This window comes from Schistocerca serialis, chromosome 3, assembly GCF_023864345.2.
Source record: "Schistocerca serialis cubense isolate TAMUIC-IGC-003099 chromosome 3, iqSchSeri2.2, whole genome shotgun sequence".
Lineage (NCBI taxonomy): Eukaryota > Metazoa > Arthropoda > Insecta > Orthoptera > Acrididae > Schistocerca > Schistocerca serialis.
This window is the reverse complement of record NC_064640.1, coordinates 806,601,478-806,621,321: the sequence shown is the minus strand read 5'-3', so window position 1 is coordinate 806,621,321 and position 19,844 is coordinate 806,601,478. Positions and strand designations below refer to the sequence as shown.

General features: G+C 43.5%; 1 long non-coding RNA gene across 1 annotated transcript in view; it reads right to left on the bottom strand.

Annotated features, from left to right (window-relative positions):
- The window catches only part of LOC126470657 (uncharacterized), a 433,459-nt gene that overhangs the window by 20,003 nt on the left and 393,612 nt on the right, over positions 1 to 19,844 (bottom strand). The gene's annotated exons all lie outside the window — the stretch shown is intronic.

The following is a 19,844-nucleotide window of genomic DNA, read 5'->3' as shown; positions in this document are numbered from 1 at the left end:
ACTAGTACTTGATAACCTAAATACTGGCACTGGGACATCGCGCTGGTCTCGCACTCGTTCTACCACGAGCAGAGCTGGGGTCACAGGGGAACCACAACATCACGCTGATAGTTTATGGGGACGAGTGCTATGGCAGAGCATTGTCCGTTTGAAAAATGGCACAAGAAACATTCACATAAGACGCAAGATGGCCGTGAGGTAAAGTTGTGCCTTCAGAGCTCACTTAGTCACTAACAGCCGCGATGTAAAATCATACCCAATGGCTCCCCACACGACGACGTCAGGATTAACACTGCTTCGCCTCCCCAAAACATTGGAAGAATAGGACCTCTCCCCCGGTCGTCGACATTCTCGCCGACAGCGTTCATTTAGGGTAGTGCAGAACCGCGATTTATCCATGAACACAATGCGACATCATTCATCAGAAGTCCATACTTCCCAGTCATTGTACCACACGAAACGCAGCTGTTTTTGTTGTGTTGTTAATAGCAGCCTTCGCCTGGGGTGGTAGTTCACTAATTCGGCTGCTGCTAGTATGCGACCAATGGTATGTGATGACAGAAAGTAACAGGGTTAGCAGGCGCAGTGGCGATGTGGTCACGATGAGTTAGGTGCACAACACGTTGAAACTCTCTTGTGGTCAGACAAGGTCGACCGGAACCTTGACGACAAGTATGTTAGCCCTCGCGTCCCCATAAAATCCTATATCGAGTTAACGTCACATCCAAATGCCTTTCAAACCTCTATTTTGCACTATTCGACCAGGCAGTCAAATGGGGATCCGCAATAAGGCCCCTTTGACTCTTTGTCAGGTGCTGAGAACCTCGTCTCACACGAATATGCAACGCTACCGTGTCCATCAAGGTATCATTTAACTTCTGATGCTGTTCACCCATCTTATATATCCCACCAGGCTTGGTAACAACACTACACACGAACAACGCTATTGCACTCTGGTGGCTGTCCTACCTCTCACACAGAATTGCAATTCTAATCGACCATGTCTTCTGGGTGCTTCATTTTTTATTGTCAGGAAGTATTCATGTATCATTCTCGTATTCATATTTTCATATTTGTATTTAATTCAGGTGGAAAATTCGGAACTAAGGACATTAGTATAAATTCCCCGTAATGCGCAAACTACCGTCCATTAATTAACAAAATGAAATTCCTCAGTTTGGCAGGAGATGCGACTCAAATTTGGAAAATAACTAAAAATTAAAAGTTATCATACAATAACTTTCTTAATTCAGCAATTCTATTTTTCCGTTATCTCATAACAACGTACATATGTGATCATTTGCTCATTCCTCACTGTTAAATAACGAGAAATAAACTTGTGGAAACTACCGGTTTACTTCATAGCCTTATTATTTCTTCGATTCACTACTACAGTAGTGAATCGGTCGCCTATTGTTTTGACTTTCTTCTCGCTTGACGGATAAACTATTCTTCCATTCGCGGCCTGCGACCTTTGAACTTTTGCCGCCTAGCGCTACCGTTCTTTGTAAGTAAGCCTTCTCTGGCTTTGGTCATGAGAAGAGTGAGTTACCATTTCTCCAAAGGCATTCAGACACCTAACTGAAACTATCTCGAGCAGAATCCGGCCATCATAAAGGCGAAGGGTGGCAAACCCCATATTAACTTCAGCTAATAGTTGTCCGGATACTTTTGAACACAAAGTGTATTCTTACAGGCTTGTGAACACTACTGTTGTCGTCTTGGAAGAGGGTGCAAAAGTTGACGGCTGATGGGGAGAGGGCGGGCGGGGAGGGGTGGGGGCGCAGCATGTGACGCAGGCTAATAGGAACGACGCCGGAGAAAAGTGGCTGCAAACCTGGCCCTGCTGTTACACCCAACTACCACTGACAGAGGGCAGTACAGGGGAAACCAAAGTAGCGCATAGCGTTACCGCGTCGATCGTACTGACACCTTTATGACGGACGCTAACACAAACGCTGGTGCCTAGCAATTGCATTATACCCGCTACTGACACAACTCTCCCCTTGCTAGATCAGTCGTAGATGGCAAGTAAGTCCACCTAATGCCGTTGTTACCCGTCCAGACCGTCGCATAGGTTTATTTTCCCATGGCGCTTGCCATGGCAGTGTTATTCCTCTGCTCTTAACTCTCTGTTTTGAACGTTTCTGTCTAAAATCTGGGCTCCACAGACCCGTATCCTGTATCTCCTCGACTGAAATACTAGCCCTTTGCAGAGATGACTTTTTGCGAAGATCACAATACTAATGCGGTCCTATTGGGATTCTACTCTTTAAAAAAAGCTTGCTCATCACGGAGAGTTACTTTAGGATCCTTTTACCACTACCGTTCTTATTTGCTGTAACATTGATGTGAGTGGTACTGTACATAGTTCCCTGTAGACTAGTGGATGTCAAACTTTTTAGCTCAAGAGCAAATATTGACAAACTGACATTGTAGGGTGACACCTTACGCTGCAGAAGTAAATGGTGCGCGGAAGGAGGGGGTGGGGGTTGTGGTGGGGGGTTGTGTAAAACGGCCACTCAAAGAGAGGTTCAATTTTCACCAAAAGATGGTTATTGATAGAAGCTTACCACTTACTCATTCTAAATCTACGTATTAAAAGGTATTACATCATTTTTTATGGGAAAAAGAAAATAATATATTGGAACTACATGTCTTTTGTACATGGCCAATGCCATCGCAACAGTATCTCATTTTCGTTCTTCTGATTATCTGGCGTATCTTCCAGACATCTTCACGACCTACTATCTGGGAGTATGCCAAATAGCTGCAGCAGACAATTAGGCCAAATATAACAGGACTGAGACGGTTTTAAATAATCTGAGGTAATTAATTCAAAATTACCACGAAAGGATAGAATGGCGAATGATAGCTTTATATATAAAAGGGATTAGAAGTCAGTTTTATCTGTTGCATTACTTGTGTTTTTTAAAAGTAAATAGCTGATATTTGGGTAAACACCTTGGTCACTTTTCAGAAAAATGGTTCAAATGGCTCTGAGCACTATGGGACTTAAGATATGTGGTCATCAGTCCCCCAGAACTTAGAACTATTTAACCTAACTAACCTAAGGACATCACGCACATCCATGCCCGAGGCAGGATTCGAACCTGCGACCGTAGCAGTCGCGCGGTTCCCGACGCCTAGAACCGCTCGGCCACCGCGGCCGGCGCTCACTTTTCCGAACGAGCAGTCTTGCCACTTTTCCCGACCGGACACCATGTTGGCATTAGTGATCTGCAGAAGATCCTAACAAACTGAAAGAAATAACAAGGAACTCCGTTTGTTGGCCCAAAGACTTTGTTTAAACATCGATGTTGTAAAAACTTATTACTGTCCATACAAGTGAAATAATAAGAATAACATAAATGGCATATCTTTCATCAGACGACTCAAAATGAATAAAAATTTTTTAATAAGAAAAAACCAAACAAGCTTCCTCTGTCAATCTCATCGACAACAATGGCGATGTGTATTAGAACTAGTGTTACTCATTCGCAGCAGGCAGCAGCGCTTTTCAGGGTAAAAAATGTGCAATGGCCGCTTTTCCCGTCCTGGCGATGTTACTACACCTTCCCTTACCCATCTTACCATTAATTGGTAACAGTATGTCATATTAATTAATAGCAGTAACTGAAATATGAGACACGATCAAAAATGTTTGTTAAATGTTTTGAATGTCATTTTTCTTCTACTCGTTGAATTGTATTACGACAACCTTAATTTGATTTCATATTACTTGTTATAAACATTTACTGATGTGCCATATTTGAAGATGGCCGTCCCTATAATGCGTATGCACGAATTCGTGTTACTTTCGTATGGCATTTATGTCATATCAACTGATCGTGAATTGTCGGCATTGGAAGACAAACAATAAAATATTCCCGTTCTATTAACCTCGCAGTGGCCGCATTACTTACCACCCTGTCCCTGAGGTAGGCGGCAAAGTTTACTTACAGCCGAATTCATCGACGTCAATTAAAATTGTGCTCATCTTCAAGTATTACTCCCTCTGCAAGCATATTTGATTGTTATTGAGCTAGAAGAATTCAATCTTGACAAGCTTGTTAACGTTGTTTGACGTTTTAGGGATATCTGCTGTTAGTTGCGAGAAGCCTAGTATTATAAAACACGTCTGAGAACCGCGGGCCGCACGAACACTTGATTCGGGCCGCAGTTTGACGACCGCTGCTGTACACACTTGGGAGAGACCGCGCCGATATACCAACAAATTGCAAAAACACATTAATGCTTTGGTCATGGACATGTCCAAACACGATGCCTCCTTTCTGCCATTCTGTCACTTCTGCACATCGATCCAGCTTACTGCGTTGATTTCAGATAGCCGACAAGTACGTGAAACTACTTGTATGCAACGAAAGAAATCAGTTATGGAGTTTCATGTGACTAGTTGGTTCCAGTTCTGCACTATGTATAGCACTCCAGAGCAGCGAGTGTGCTCTTTTAAGGGGTGTTCAATATTATGGCCGATAAGTTTGTAAAACACTTCGAATTTTCTTTATTTCAGAGTAATGACTAATATTTCTATCAAAGACTAGACAATCAGGTAACTACATCTCTTTTATTTGTGCCATTTATTCTATACACAAACTCAGCATCATCTTTCGTCATCCTCGTAACTACTACTGCAGCTTTCTGCCCACTAGTAGGGTCTCCCACAAACACCTGATTATGTAGTCGGGATGACATCTTCATCTGTATTTATAGGTGTTCTTTTATTTGCAGTGGACTTCAGTGTTACATTGTACTATCTCCAAGCCTCCGTAGAATACCAACGATAGTGATCTTATGGATGCCGGCTAGTTAACGTCATACATCTCACAGAGAATACAAAAATGTTTGCGATTGTCTACGGAACAATGATCTTACGCAGGCGTGCATCTCTTCGTCCGAAGCAAATCGACAGCCACGAATGTCTTTGGAAATTTGTGGTAAGTTCTATGGGACCAATCTTCTGCTGTCATCAGTCCCTAGGCTTACACACTATCTAACCTAACTTAAATGGACTTACGCTAAGTACAACACACGCACACCCATGCCCAAGGAAGTACTCGAACCTCCGACGCGGGGAATCCGCGCGAACCGCGGCAAGATGCCTTATAGACCGCACGGCTACCCAGCGTAGCACCAATCTCTTTCTCCAGGGCTCCAAGAATATGGAAATCGCATGGGGAGAGATCGGGACCGTATGGAGAATGCGTAAGGGCTCCCAGGTGAAATTTTTTCAGTGAACTCGAAACTCCTTTGGCAACATGTGGGCGGGTCCACCATTTCCAAGGCTGTTTCGGCTACGCTGCTGAGGTTTTACTGGGAAACCCTTAAACATTCTCCATATTCTTCCGATCTCCCCCCATCCGATTTACTTATTTTTGGAGCCCTGAAGGAATACATACATGGCAGTCGATTTGCTTCGAACACCTGTCTACAGTCATGGTTTGTAGGCAACAACAAACATTTTTCCGTGAAGGCACTGACCGCTTCGTCTCACAGTGGGATTAATTTATTAACAGATAGGACGACTACTTTTTAAAAAAATAAACAATTACCTACTTTTTCCATATGTTTCGTTTTCACTTATCTGCCCCTTTTACTAAGCGACACGTAGTCCTCTGCCTGTGAATGTGTAAAAACGATGATACATTTAATATATAAATATTAAATTATCATTGTCTTCTGGGTATTGAAACTCTATAATCCGAATGAGATGACATTGGGCTTAAATAAGAGTTGGAACGAATGAGGTCACAGCCTGCTTAAATGATGCTGTAACACGCCAAAAGTGAATATCAGTCGTAATAGCGTTTTGTCAACTTATAACAACATTTTTAAGCTCATTTGTCTCTTTCATTAGAACGCTGACTTCAGATCGCCCTGAATTCACTCAAACACTACCCGCCTCTGTAGCCGAGGTCGCTAACGCGCACCTTTCTGACGGCTCTCGACTCGAAGGTAAGCTGGTTTGAATCCTGGTGGTGGAAAATTTTCATTGCCAGTATTTGGCTGTCAAATGAAGGAGAGGTGATGGAATGAAGTCCCTGATTACCAATACTATCGCTACTGTCCTGGGTTAAATTCCAAACTATTCCGTAGTCTCTCATGACTTGAGGTCATGTGACACTATTGATGGAGATCAGTCCGCCGGACGGGGTGTTAAGATCGGCGGCCTCCTTGCTGCTTTTCGAGAGGAATAGCACAACTCTCATTCTCTCTCTTTTCTTCACCCGAAACAACACGAACCCAACACTACATCATACAAGCACTCATCAGTCATCATCACGACACAGATACATACTTGGCACTTCATAACAGGTCGGAGAAAGGCAACTGCGAACCACCTCCACCAGGACCTTGCCTCTGATCCCACGTGCTCATTCCCTGAGTATGGGTCTACTGTGACATATGCACTAAAAACGAAATTAACATTTACACAAATGAGATTTATAAATTATCGTCTTGATTAGGTACACTTAAATTAGTGACTATTCATTTACTGCGTTTGTATTTTGTTTTCATTGATTTACCATGAGTACAGAACGTCCATTACTTCAGTTTTCGCCGGCCGCGGTGGCCGAGCGGTTCTAGGCGCTTCAGTCCGGAACCGCGTGACTGCTAGGTCGCAGGTTCGAATCCTGCCTCGGGCATGGATGTGTGTGATGTCCTTAGGTTAGTTAGGTTTAAGTAGTTTTAAGTTCTAGGGGACTGATGACCTCGGCTGTTGAGTCCTATAGTGCTCAGAGCCATAACTTCAGTTTTCGCGTGTATTTTGCAAAGCAATACATATCTGCGATTCTGAAATTACATAATTTTTTTAATTCGAAATTTTCAGACGCCAGCTTAGTCGAAAGAATTGGGAAAATTCCCCTGAGCATTTTTGTATTCAAGCATGTATGTCAATCGTTTTACAAATATATTTTGTTGTTTTAAAATAGTTATAAACTGACTTTACTAAATAATTTGCGGACCAGTATTGAAATATGCGAGAGCAAATTAATAGTCTGTCGCCATGAACAAAAGAGAAAGTTCGTTAAACTGAGGCATGTGTGGCCAGGCAGATACCTGGGTAGTCTGAATTCTGTAGAATGACTAGCACAAATTAAAAATGTATAGGATGGTGAATCTAAGTTCATTCTACATAATAAACGCATATGATCTGAGAAAAGAGCTGAAAAAGACGTATAACGGATTTTGTGCAGGAGTACTAGAATTTCAGGCGTCTTGCGCGCTACTGTCGCAGGTTCGAATCCTGCCTCGGGCATGGATGTGTGTGATGTCCTTAGGTTAGTTAGGTTTAAGTAGTTCTAAGTTTTAGGGGGTCGATGACCTCAGATGTTAAGTCCCATAGTGTTCAGAGCCATTTGAACCATCAGCCGTCTTGTGAAATTCCTTGAGAACACGCTTAACCCCACACAAGACGGCAGAAGTTGACAATGTGTAATTCCCACTTTTTTCTTCCGAGCTGAGTTCCGGATATTGGTGACACATTTTCCATAAGTCCAACTCTTTTAAGCAATCTGATGACGGAGTAGCTCGGAATCCTTCACAGGTTTAGATTCTTTCCACTAATCACGATAGAGCTACCCACCAGATGGGGCAAAACATAATGACCACCTACTTAATAGCGTTTTATTCCACCATTAGGACACAATACAGCAGCGATTCTGCGTGGCAATGATTCGCTGTCGTTGGCATGTTTCCGGAGATGTGTAACACCAGATGTCAGTGCTGGGTCACATAAGTCCCGTAAATCACGGGCCGATCATTTATGGACGCTGAACTGGTGCCCGATAAGCGTTCCAAATTTGTTTCATCAGGTTTATAACACGGGCATATGGCGGTCAAGACTACCACTGTAGTACGATTCTGGCCTTGTCACGGGGACAGTTGCGCTGCTGGAAGATGCCATCGCCGTTGGAGGAGATATCAAGCGTGAATAGATGTGAATACTACGTAATAATGTTCGTGTTGTCTACAGCTGTCACAGTGGCTCTGATACCAACTGCGAGGCCCATGATGGAAGTCCGGGTGAATGCCGCACATAGCATAATACAGTACCCACCGGAGAGCGTCGTGGCGCGTCCACGTTTCTAGCAGATGTTCGCTGGATAACGTTGTATCCGGAGACGACCAACGATCTGGTGTAACAAGACACGTGATTCATCCTCCCACCAGACAATTTTCGATCGATCCACGGTCCAATACCGATGACCGCGGCGCCGCTGTAACCGTAATTGAGGATCTCGCAGGTCAGCGTGGGAAATCGTAGCGGACGTCTGCTGCGGAGCGTCCTGTTCAACAATTTGCGCTGAGTAGTGTGATCTGCACAAACCCGCCAGGTTAGCCGAGAGCGCTAATGTGCTGCTTCCTGGACTCGGGTAGGCGCTCCGGCCCCGGATCGAATACGCCCGCCGGATTAACGACGAGGACCGGTGTGCTGGCAAGCCTGGATGTGGTTTTTAGGCGGTTTTCCACATACCTCTAGGTGAATACCGGGCTGGTCCCCACGTCCCACCTCAGTTACACGACTCACAGACATATCACACACATCCGCACTTTTCCATGATTTACACTAGATGCAGACAGATGGGGTACTCTGATTCCGCCCCGGGGGGTACGGGGTGGCGGCAGGAAGGACATCCGGCCGCCCGTTCACATTAACATGCCAAATCCGATTTAACCATGCCAACCACGCGCACAATACGGGACAAAGGCGCAAGCGATAGCGATAGAATAGTGTACTCTGCACCACTTTCGCCTGCACCAGCAATGCGCTCTGTCGTCAGATCTGCCACAGATCGCCGCCTATCCTACTTTACAGAGCAGCTCAAGCTTTTGACTTTTACAATCTGCGATGACGCGCCCAACACCTTGTCGTCTACTTCAACGACCTTCAAAACCTTTCAATAGATGCTCACTACAGTACCATGTGAACAACCGACTAGCTTCGCGTTTCCGAAATTCCTGTACCCAGTCGTCGGACCATAACAATCTGCACTTCATCAACGTCGTTTATATCAGTGGATGACTCCACCTGCGACTCGTATCGTTGCTAGAATGATTCCCCTTTCGTTTCTGAATTGCTGACAAACTTAGGGCGCCACGTTCCTGCAACACTACTAGGCGGCTTTCAGTCTCGCGGTGGGCAGTGGACATTACATTTTGACTCATCATTGTGTGATAAATGTGCTATTCGGAAAAAATGTGCCATTATTCTGTAGGGTGTGACCGCAGAGGGTTGGGTTGTTTGGGGGAAGAGACCAAACAGAGTTCATCGGTCTCATCGGATTAGGGAAGGATGGGGAAGGTCTGCCGTGTCCTTTCAAAGGTACCATCCCGGCATTTGCCTGGAGAGATTTAGGGAAATCACGGAAAACCTAAACCAGGATGGCCGGACGCGGGATTGAACCGTCGTCCTCCCGAATGCGAGTCCAGTTAGCTAACTACTGCGCCACCTCGCTCGGTGTGACCGCAGAAAAATTCAGAGCTCACTTAACGGTTCTTATACAAGCTGTTAGGGATACAGGTACAGATATTGTGATAATTGGTACCTTAATATGTATTCACTTTACTGTATTAGCTGTTTTCCCTCTTAGTCTAACTGTCCTCCCACAAACACATTACATAATTGACTACCTGATTTTTCCGCACGGTCATAGCTGCAGCGTGAAGTGGATCACTCCTGTCCTTATAGACTATCAATTTTGCTTCCACACACCCACATTTCAATACCCGACCTGTTGCTCAGGGGAAAATAAATGTGAATGGCTTGCTTGTGCCACGGGTACGTGGCGGTACTAACCAACCTAAAAATATGCTACTCGTAATAGCTATAATTATAGGCCGCAAATTAAGTAAATGATGTCGCAATGTCGTTCAGTATACTGTCCTCAGTCATCAGTAGAAATGTCTGCACGTATAGTCCTAAAACCCTCAATATAGTGCGCTTTGGGTTATCAAATTCTTGGCCAGGGTGCAATCAGAAATAACAGACTAGTTCAGAGCAGGCAAGCGGTAAGTAGTGATAGATATCTCATAAGATATCGAGGACAGTAGAGACGGAGTATCGCCTCTGACTAACCGAAATTGAGGAAAGATTTGTCATAGTTTTAGTCAGTAAACCATTTAGACACTTTGCTGGAGTGATTTGGGAAGACAACGGTAAACCTAAATCAGTATGACTAGACTCACTCCTCAGGAATACAACAGTCATTCTGCAGCCCCACTCGATCCCGGCAAGCAGTGTTAGGTCTCACAGGCAGTAATGTTAATGCGTCGCCCTATCACACCTTCAGTTGACCGTCTCTAATGACCTCGTTGTCGACGGGACGTTAAACACTAACCACCACCCACCACCACCACCTTCAGTTGAAGTAGAACAAGGGTATAAAAGCAGAGCATAATTACAAGCCGGCCGGTGTGGCCGTGCGGTTCTAAGCGCTTCAGTTTGGAACCGCGTGACCGCTACGGTCGCAGGTTCGAATCCTGCCTCGGGCATGGATGTGTGTGATGTCCTTAGGTTAGTTAGGTTTAAGTAGTTCTAAGTTCTAGGGGACTGATGAACTCAGAACTTAAGTCCCATAGTGCTCAGAGCCATTTGAACCATAATTACAACCTGAAGAAGAAAATACGTAAATGCCATTGTTGGAAATGATGTGAGTAGGGATGATAAGGTATTTATGAATTACATTCACCTAGCGATTAGCGAAGATGGCCCTAGTCACAGAATAACTGTCACAGTGCTCACAACTCTTCTGCCTGAGAATAACACGAAAACTCTGCCAAAGGTCGACTGTCCAAATGGTGATTATGTTTCAGAGTGCATTACAGCAAAATCATGGGGACCCGTAAAATGAAACTGTCAGACAAATGAGATTAAAGTACTCTGGAGGGACTTAAATCCAGGTGCAAGCGCAGGTTGCCTACAACTGTTTCGGAATAATACGTTTTACTAATACATAACAAATTTTACTTATACAAAATTTATTCGGTAAACTATATTATGCTCTGCTTACAAGAAACTATAGCAACACGACGTTATACATGAACTTATTTATCTCACACCTTGAAATAAATATTAGTACGAGATAACTTTGTATATATACGCAATAACTTCTTGTGATTCTCCATAGTTCCTAGTTTACGGTCACTATGAGCAACATGTCACGTTTTGGAAACTTACTTACGGTTATTTTAAAGTTCCTACCACTTTTCTGCTTGGACTAAGTTATACGCGCGCGCATAAATTAAAGCCATATGTGTACACAGTCACATAGTAAAATTCAGGAGTATAACATAAAATAAACGATTGGAAATTACCGTGTTCAGACAAATGTAATCGGTTTTGTGGTTGTTTTGTTCATACCTAATCACATTTCCCTCCCTCCCTCCCTCCCTCCCTCCTTCCCTCCCTCCCTCTCTCTCGCTCTCGCTCTCTCTCTCTCTCTCTCTCTCTCTCTCTCTCTCATGTGTGCGTGTGTGTGCGTGTGTGTGTGTGTGTGTGTGTGTGTGTGTGTGTGTGTGTGTGTGTGTGTGTGAGCGAGAGAGAGAGAGAGAGAGAGAGAGAGAGAGAGAGAGAGAGAGAGAGAGACAGAGTACGTATACTTTCCGCATTAAGTGTAGACAAAGCCGGATGGTTAACTCATCTAATGGAGTTTCACTCGGGCTTTGCGTTATTCACAGTTGCAGCATATTGTTTCCAGGCACTGTTAAACGGACGTCGCAAGTCAAATAGGTCACATGTCCTTTCCAGACTGCCTTCAAAGCTGGTTTGCTGTTGAATTTTGCTTCAGTCTTGATGTAGGTAATTTACAACTAGCTATACCCTTAATGAATAACAAACAATTTATCCCTGATACGAGACCGCCGCACGTCATGGACACCACCTATAGTGACTTTCAGGGCTCCAGTAACGACTCCTAATGAACTTTCATGTTCACTGTTCCCGGACATCTCTCGTGTCGCTCAGGCAGTAGAGCGATGTACTGAGGAGGTTCCGAAGCCTCCGTTTGTATGTGACGCATCTTACAACACCATGCGACAAGACAGTGCCTGCATCAATACCCCTTAACCCTGAGCATCATGCGAAGTACTCCCCGACATACGCTGCCGCAAAAACTTGCAGCCTCGTTGAATCATCAGCACCGAGTGTGGTGGTGTAGTCATAAAACACTGCATTCGTATACAGGACGCGTTGGTCCAAATTCCGGTCCGGTCATCCTGACTTAGGTTTCTGTGATTTCCCTAAGTTGCTTAAGGCGAATGCCCGGATGGTTCCTTCTGTACGACAAGGCCGATTTCCTTCCTCAATCCGAGCATGTGCTCTATCCCTTATGACCTCGTCATCGACGGGACATTAACCCCTAAACTTCCCAATCATCAGTAGGAGGTGCCCGAAATTAAAAGGGATGTGTTATCTTTAGCTTAACGTGTGTGCAGAAAAATATAACTCAGCTTCATTTGCGGCATTCAGATTTTAAAGGAAGGACGCCATTCTTTATGCTTTTAGTTGGGACAGCATTATCTTCAATAATGAAAATATGCTATTACAGACTACTCCACTATTTTACTGAGTAGTTAAAATTTATGAACAATAAATGTTAAACCCGCCAGTGGGAAAACACATTAGACATAAATGAGTTCTAGAAACCTCCCCAGAATTCCGAATAGCCATGATGACCGTTGTAACTCACAGAATGAACTCCAAAAGACACTGTAAACATTCAGTAGCATCTCTGATAGATGACCACTTAACAGCGGTAAGTCGTGCACCTTCACCATACCTCGTTTCTACGAGGATTAGAACTTTGGAAACAAGTTTCAAAATTTTACTGTTCTGTAAAGTAACATTGTGTCCGTTGCCAGCGATATGGAACCTTTACCAGCGCCTGTTGTGTTGATAGTTCGAGTCAAACACTCCACTGTCCGACGAATCTCTGTAAAAGTTCTGCAGCGAATTCCATGAACTGCTTCCTTCAATTTAGGAACTAAGTTGAAGTCAGAATGGCTAAAGTCTAGGGAGTGTGTTAGGTGTACAGTACTTCCCAGTCACTTGATCTAACAAATCAGTCACAACTTTACGCCATACGAGTCCGAGCACTGCCGTGCAAAATGATGGGCCGGTCCTGCAGAAAGTGTCGCTGTTTCTCTCTGCTGTTCATTTATGGAATACAGCCTGCGACCATCTTACAGAAAGAAGCAGCGACACTTTCTGCAGGACCCGCCCATCATTTTGCACGTCAATTATCGGACGCGTATGCCTGAAATTGTGACCGAATTGTTCGATCGATGGGGCACGCAAGTGCAAAACCACTCACCACAGTCCACGGACATATGAACTTTTGACTTCAACTTGAATGCAAAACTAAAGGAATCACTGCATGACATTTTCTTCAGAACTGTTAAAGAGATTCGTCGGTCAATAGATCGCTCCACACGAACTATCAACACAACCGGCGCTGCTAAGGGTATCTTACTACTTACACATCACTGGCAGTAGGTTACACACAGTGCTGGTGACTACATTGAAGGTCAGTAAAACTTTTAAACATGTATCTATCTTGTATAAATTGTAAATAAATAGTTGCGGCTATTAAAGTTCCAACCTTCGTAATATGTTCAAATGGCTCTCAGCACTATGGGACTTAACTTCTAAGGTCATCAGTCCCCTAGAACTTAGAACTACTTAAACCTAACTAACCTAAGGACATCATACACATCCATGCGCGAGGCAGGATTCGAACCTGCGATCGTAGCGGTCGCGCGGTTCCAGACTGTAGCGCCTAGAACCGCTCGACCATCCCGGCCGGCTCGTAATATGTGTTGTTGATGACATTGAGATAGCGAAGCGAGTAGATGAAAGTAGGAGCCAGCAAACAGTCTGCTCCTCTCAAACAGCCCCAAAGGAGCGGCCGAGTACATCGACCTCATCCGACAGACAGATCATCATCAACTGTGTCACATGCCCTCATTCAAAGACCGAGTGAGAGCGACGTGATGCACTGAAAGAGTGCGATATTTCGTTATCGTATGAGTCCCTGCGTGTGGACAAGAAAGGGTAAGACTTTTTGCCTCTGGTTTGAGAACTTTGTAAAATATATTGTCATAAATAATTCAAGAATAATTAAGAATAGTGTGCTAAACTGAAGGGAGAATGTAACTTACGCGAGATGTATCATTAACAATCAACATAGGTCGATAAAGATTAGACGATACACACAAAGAATTGCTACAACATAGTACAGAAACTGACAGAAGGAAATACGCAATGAGACGAACAGAAATGACACTTTTAATCAAAGACAATGAATTGAAATGACCGTATGGGATTGATGGCTGGGAGTCCACATCGGTGAAGTTCAGCCGTCGAGTTGCAAGTTTTTACAGTTGACGCCACACTGAGCGATTTGCAAGCCGATGATGAAATGATGCTGAGGGAAACACAAGATCCAGTGCCCAAGTGGAGAAAACCACAGACTCGGCCGGGATCGAACCCGGGACCGCTGCACGGCAGTCAAACGCGCCGACCACTTTTTTTTATTTTGTTCATTATTGTTCATTGCATTTGGTCGGAGAGGATGACACCCGTTCAAGTTCATCGTAGATCCTTTCACTCTGTTTTTCTGTTACAGAGGACAGCGAACCGTTCGACTGAACACGCTGAGCTACCGGGCCGGCCTATTCAGCTAAGGGGATGGACTATTCAAAGACAATAATTACGTAGCAGCCATCGCGATTTATGATGGACCGCTGGACATTACAAAAGGTGGGACATGATACTTAATAGGATGTGTGATCACCATGGATGGCAATGCATGTCTGAAACATGCTCCCATGTTGGCCACAAGGTTGACAAGGACTTCTTGAGGAAGGGCATTCCATTCCTCTACCACTACTATCGATAAATGGTGAATGGTCGTTTGTGCATGTGGGCGTGCAGAAATACGTCTCTCCAACGCGTTCCACACGTGCCCGATGGGATTTAAGTCGGTGGAACGAACAAGCCAGTCCATTTGCCGAATATCCTCACGTTTCAAGAGCTCCTGCACCTTGCGTAGTTCGATTCGGTCTCTCATTGTCAACCATAAAAGTGAAGCCACTGCCGAATGCACCCGCGAAATGATGCACACGGTGCTTTTACCGTGTTGAAATATTTGGACGTAAGTACACACACGCAACATTATGCCTCCTCACACTATAACAGCTGTACCACCAAAACGATCAAGTTCGACAAAGTTCCGGGTGCTTTACGTATCCTCATATAGCGAGAGGTTGCCAAGGGTTTGGATTAATGTTTGGGCCGGAGCTACTGGTGGTAACTTCAATGGGTCTTCATTCTCATTTCCAGATCAAATGAACACAATTATTTACAATTTTTCCAAATGCAGTTGGACAATATTGTTGGAAGACACGACTCTACACTTGCGCCGAAGGATATTGTTACTACAGGATGGTATCCCACCGTATTCCACCCTGGGAGCCAGGTGACACTCGAATAATTTTTTCGTGGGCAGGTGAGTTATGTGCGGTGGTCTCCGAGAGTGACCTCCGAGATAATACTACTGGGCAACGTTTACCAGAGAGCAGTCAACGCCCTCCAGGAGCTGGTCTGAAGAATTTTTCAGACCACAATTATCATTCACAATAGTCCACATATTTTGCATAATGTACGCCAATCATTTCTTTTGCGATGTGTCGGATTTGTGGCGGCGTTGGTGGCAGGAATTTCAAGCAGTTTCTGTAAAAAAAAAAAAATGCGATTTCAGGTAAAAAGGGCGCACAAAATTTAATTTCTGTTTTCTTCTTCACCTTTTTATTGGTTAACACTTACTGGTCTATAGTACTTTTTACAGGTAAAGTTCATTCATGTTCCTCTTAAATTTGCAAAAATTAAAACATGAGGCCTTTAGCTTTCATTATTAATTAGGTACATTGTCATTGTATCTCACAGTACAACGTGACAAATATTCACTGAAGTGCTATTTCTGCAGTACAATTTATTATCAAAACCAGTTAGAGACATCACGTTACTTTCAGCGTGGTTGTTTTAATAGTCAAGTTTTACCTATTAAACATCATAGAAAATTGACATCTAAGGTAACTGGTTATGGAGAGAAATTTAAAGTTTTCCGAGCTTTGACTGATCAGGTGAAGCCATTATCTTCAGATAATTTAATTAGTACATGCATTCGTTAGTATAGTTGGTATTAGGTGGGGCCAGTGGATTTAACACGTTCACGCTGGCAGTGAGAATTTCGTTTTTGCTGTGAGGTGGTGTGCGCCTTCATGCTTTCCTTCGTCTGGTGGCATTGCTTTCCCTGTTTCTCGGCGTGGGGCGGTGGTTGTATTCAAACGCTCTAGTCTGCTGTTTTAATATATTGACCTTTAATTTGGAAAGTGGCATAAGTCCACTCTTCTAAAACAACGTGAGCTCACATAAAATAATTTGACACTAAATTAATCACAAATTATGTGATATCTCATTTGTTCAGAAAGCTCTCTCGTTGAAGATTTACACAAAATTGTGTTCGCAGCTGTTCGTAGCGCCTGGCTGAAACATCGTACTTCATTGTATTGCTGGTAGCAAAATTGGTAGAGTCTAGCGTGAGACACCGGTTGTACACGCAGCCCGGTCTAGCGCGTGTTACCAGTCGCCTGATAGGAGGATCTAGCGTGAGCAACCCGCTGTATATGTGATGTGACATGTTAATTTCACAAATTTCCGCATGATCGACGCAGATTGGCTTTCGTTTTATAGTCGTTGCTCGACAGTGGTGCATTTCTGATCTACGGTTGTCTGAAAAATATTTCTCGACATCCTATAACATTCGTCGACGTTTTTTCATCCCATATGGCTCCGTTTGTCCTCGATGTTGGAATTATTCTTCGTATTTCGCCATTCTGTAGTCCTGAACTGAAACTGATTTAGAGAAAAGTAATCAATAACGTCTTGAATTGGATGATCCTGCGGATATTGTAGTCAATAATTTCTTCTTCCTGGTATCATTGCTTGCAGCCGCCTCAGGCGGCGAAGTGATAAGCTTCTGACAGTGTGCAGTTATGGGATAGGAGTCTACTTCAGTGTTTCCCTAACTGCCATATACCCATAAATTTGGGTGTTAGTTTTCCCACTATGACAGTCGCGTTGCCTGGAGAACAAAACTCATAAACTTGGTCGACAAGAGTGAAAACTGCAGTATGGGAAGTGCGTTGCCGCCGCGGTGGTCTAGCGGTTCTAGGCGCTCAGTGCTACGGTCGTAGGTTCGAATCCTGCCTCGGGCATGGATGTGTGTGATGTCCTTAGGTTAGTTAGGTTTAAGTAGTTCTAAGTTCTAGGGGACTGATGGCCACAGATGTTAAGTCCCATAGTGTTCAGAGCCATTTGAACCATTTTTGGGAGTGCGTGCTTCAGAAGGTACTAGCTTCTACCTGAAACAAGGCGTTTTTTAATTATGGCGATTTTCTCGCGCAAATCTCAGCATCAACGTTAAAGAAACAGTTGGACAGCCTGTTTTTTCCTTCGCTCGAGAGAATACGTAACTTTTTTGTACAACGAATAATAAAAAAGAGTTTTCAGCAGTGTAATATCGTGCGTGTAACAGGGTGTTACAATGGGTGAGATACTGAGCACTCATTTGGTATGACCAAACTTCAAATCCTTGTCCAGACATCGAGACTTAATTTTAACGCGGTTCCTCTAAATCTATAAGAGCAAGTGTCGGAACGGTTCCTTTGGAAAGGATTGAGCTGATTTCCTGCCATTCTTTGACTCGTTTTCGCTATTAGTAATCAAGTTTCATCTTTACATTTCATGTAGCTAGACGACTGCAAGATATGGAAGGCTCCAGAAGTTTACCATTTACCTTTATTGCCGGTCGAAGTGGCCGTGCGGTTAAAGGCGCTGCAGCCTGGAACCGCAAGACCGCTACGGTCGCAGGTTCGAATCCTGCCTCGGGCATGGATGTTTGTGATGTCCTTAGGTTAGTTAGGTTTAACTAGTTCTAAGTTCTAGGGGACTAATGACCTCAGCAGTTGAGTCCCATAGTGCTCAGAGCCATTTGAACCATTTTTTTTACCTTTATTTTTGTTGCTTATAGGCATTATCTTGCATTTATCTGCACTTAAAGAGAGCTACCATTCAGTACAGTAATAACCATTGCTTTCGACGTCATTTTGAATTCCCATACAATCATCGTATGAGGGTATGAATGGGGCAGGCTTCAGCCTGTATTAGAACATGCTCCATGGTGCCTGACTTTCGCTATTATTAAGTGCAGTCTACGATTACGGAGCAGTAATACTAGAGTGCTGGAAATAACAATAAATGTAGCGGATGTTGATTTCATGTTGTGGAAGTCGGAGAAATAACATAGTTAGTTCTTTGCTTTAAGCTGTGAGAACTTTGTAGTGTACCCTTAAATTTGAGAACCAAACAACAAAATAAATGTAAAACATCCACGTCAATGGGTAAAATGAACAATCATCAAGGGCTTTTAGACGTATTTGTCTTCTATTTACATAAAGTTACTGACTAAGGATAAAAATCTGGGAGATGAGCACTCGAAGCCACGAAGGGATCATTCCCTCGATGGGCAGATATAAAAAATTTTAAACATGCACCACACTCATCTCGCATTTGCCTCAGCTGATGGCAGGTGGTCACGAAAATTGACGAGCTCCCTCCTGTTACAGAATTTAAAAAATGGCAGGGCAAAGTCCGTATCTGGAGATAATCAAATTTATGGCTATCATAACTGCAATGTGATTTCAAACGCAACTTGTTCGAAATGTGTTGTGACTGGTGATAATTCTTTTCGATAGCTAGTATATTATGGTGTTTTTGAAGATAACATATACAGATTAGGCTGTTATATAAAATTTATCCGACAAATTATTTTCCAATTAAACTGTTTTCGGTGACTTTTCCAAGTTCTTTATCACGTTGCTGTTAAGTTGCGTGGCCGTGCGGTTCTAGGCGCTACAGTCTGGAACCGAGCGACCGCTACGGTCGCAGGTTCGAATCCTGCCTCGGGCATGGATGTGTATGATGTCTTTAGGTTAGTTAGGTTTAATTAGTTCTAAGTTCTAGGCGACTGATGACCTCAGAAGTTAAGTCGCATAGTGCTCTGAGCCATTTGAACCATTTGTTAAGTTGCGTGTATGTTCTTAGGCGTTCTCAAGGAAAGGTACTAACGTTTGAAAGAGTTATTTATTTGATACCGGTACCTTAAGACTTGGAATGAAATACTACGTTTTTATAGTGACACAGAATACGTAATTATTTTATAAAACTACGAAGCTTACTTCTTAATGGAATGGTGCTAATAGAGTTGTCTCTGCAATGGGGCCGTTCCTTCTAAGTTTGACTTCCACCTGCTCTACAGTGCCCCACTTTCACTGTTAGTTGCTCATGCAAGCACATTTGAAATGATAGTAAATATAAATGTATGCAATACCTCGAGGAACAAGAATGGTCATGAGTGACCTCCCACTTGTTGCTACCTATGAAACAGTGACAGAATCCCCAAAGTACAAGTTTTGAGCCTTACTTCGATTTTTTCCCATTGGCTAAGCAGCATAAACATAACGTAATATGACGCTTAATAAACAGATATGGTGGTAAGTTACTAAATATCACTTCAGGAGCGTCAGGAGATGTGAAACAATTATTTTAAGGAATAATTGCATTATTTTAATACTGTTTGTTAATTTGCTTATCTGAAACAGTGTGTAAAGTGGTGAGATCCTTGTAGCTTCTGAAAGCGGCGTGAGCAATGGGACGGGTTAAGGAGCAAGACTCCATCTGTGGAGTACCTCGAGAAACT